The sequence below is a fragment of the Otolemur garnettii genome, unplaced genomic scaffold, assembly GCF_000181295.1.
Source record: "Otolemur garnettii isolate 467f Iridium unplaced genomic scaffold, OtoGar3 scaffold00003, whole genome shotgun sequence".
Taxonomy (NCBI): domain Eukaryota; kingdom Metazoa; phylum Chordata; class Mammalia; order Primates; family Galagidae; genus Otolemur; species Otolemur garnettii.
In genome coordinates, this window is record NW_003852398.1 from 45,939,045 (window position 1) to 45,941,626 (window position 2,582).

Here is a 2,582-nt window from a genome sequence, read left to right on the forward strand (position 1 = left end):
CTTCTACATAGCTGCACATAGCCGAGGTGTTATCTAAAAATGCCAGTTGTAAGCGTGTGAAAGTGTAAGACTCAGTAGAAGTGAGTGATAAAGATCAAAGTAGAAACGGTACTGTTAACAATGTGCATACCTTTCTCACTGTCCCAGGAGAAATCACAGAAGCATCGAGGATAATCGTGAGGCAACACTAAGCAGACTTCAGGGCTACAGGCTAAGCGTAAGCAAAACAAATGTCTATTATATCAAGATAACGTAAGGTACGGTGGACACAGAACAGATGCAAAAGAAATTCACTTTGTTTCAGGAAATGTGGCAACTGTACCTATTCAAATAATCAGGCCAAAATCTTTCTGAAAACATAATTCATGAAATATATATTTCCTCACATTTGCTAACATTTTGTGTAACCTAGACCTGTCCTTTTGTGGTTTCAAAAATTCTAACAAATTCCCCTCTTACTAATAATGCCACTGAGCAGAGTGTATGTGTATACCAAATAAAAATTAAATGAGTGAAAGATAGTGTAGAAATTTGCATGTGTGAAAGCATTTAAACCAAACCATGGCATATAGCAGACACTTGATAATATGCTAACTGAATCTAAACATTTACCACAAGGGAAATAAGCCAAGGAAATAAGGGACTATGACATATGAGTATTTGTAAGCTTACATGAATAGGATCTTACTTTAAAATTTTTCATTTGATTTTGGTTAATCTGATTAGTTAGAAGACCAAACATTAAGTAAATATCTCATAGCATCTTAAAATTGGGATGTGAAAATTGAATCAACACAGAGGGACTTTTCACAGATAAAAATGAATTCATTTTTGAGCATATGTAATATTGTTCTTGCTTAGGCTAAATACCAGGTAATATATACTTGTCTGATTTATGGACTTTGTTATAGAAATAGCACTTTATTCTGTATTTTAAACGGAGCCTTATAGAAATAGGAGTTAAACTGAGAATTGTTAGTCCCCATAAACTACTGATTTCACTTTGAGATAAAAATTTGCCTTGACGAAAATGAGTGATAGAGCTTCTTTATAAATTACTTATTAGAATTTAGAATTAGAAGCAGCTTTGGCTGTCACTAAAATTTTATGAATGAAGCTAATACATACGAAAATTTTATGTAATATATACTTACCTTAAATATATATTTTCAACTCTTAAAAAACATAATAAGAATTAAAGATAGAGTTTTAATGGAATATCTCTTTTCTGCTTCTATGTTTTCTTCCAATCTACTTTAACACATTGCTAACTAGTCATGAGTTACCCAATAATGTGGTTAGTTTCTGTGTATAATTGCTGGTCAATAATGTGCTAAGATGTCAGAGGCACTAAGTGATTCTATACTATAAACAGCTAAGAGATGAGGCGGGAGAAATAATAAAAGAAGCCGAATTTGGAAGAACTGGAAATTGAGACTGGGAGAAATGAAACAGGGATAAGTGATTGCTTTTGTATCAGAGATTATTTTGTTCTAAACACTGCACTTTCATTGCTATGATATAACCTATATTATGTCATTTGATTATGGGTTACTTTAATCCTAATTTACCAAAATATGACTATGATGAATTATTTTGCTAAATTTTTATATTTTAAAAAGGTAATAGAAAAGCTTACACATTATGTAGGCCATGAGTTCACCTGGTAATTTCGATGCATTTGAGAAGACTGAGAGGAAGAGAGGTCAGGATGGGTGAAAGGTCTTGGGCATTAGCTCTCTCGCGCTCAGGAATGTTCAAGGAGTCCTTCTAAAGTAGGAGATAATATATCCATTACTCAGAGGATACAATGTAAAGACATTAGATGTAGTTTGATTTTTTTTAAAAAGTGTGAAAAGCAAGTAACAAATCTTTAAATTTTCACACTTTCAAAATGTTAGAACAAGTTGTATTCTGAGGTATGAAGCCACACCATTTCGTAGACATCTCTTATTGTTTTGCATGTTAGTAATGAAGCCTGGAGATAAAACACATGACTGAGAAATCACTGTAGACCAATTCTGTAGTCACAGAGGTTATGAATAATTGAGCACACAACACTTGAGTTTTCTGTCTTGCAGCTGCCAACCTGCTGTGACAAACTGATGACACCTCTTTGAAGTTATCACTTCATTGGCATTCAGTTCAGCTAAAACTTTCCTAGGGTGCCCTATGTTCTCCCTTAAACTCATACAGAGAGAGGAGGCACCTGATTATAAATGAAAGAGCTGAAGGATCTGCTTTAGATGTGACAATATGAAAAGAATGTTTGTGGAAAGTGGTTATTTTAGACAGCAACCTCTAGGGCAAATTCCAACAAAATTCACTCTACCACTTACAATTAGAGGTAAAGTCTTTTTAAACAAAGTTAAGTGACCAGAGATTTGGATCTCTTAAAGGAATTTAAGGCATTTTCCCATAATTTTAGAGAAGTTTGATCACTTTTTATAATTGTAGGGAAGTACAATGGGAAAAATCACATATTCTACTTACAATTTCCTCTACTTTGAATAAAATCTTAGGATATTGCAAATTAAAAAGAAAATTCAAACTTGAAAGATTTGGCATAGTATATCTAAAAA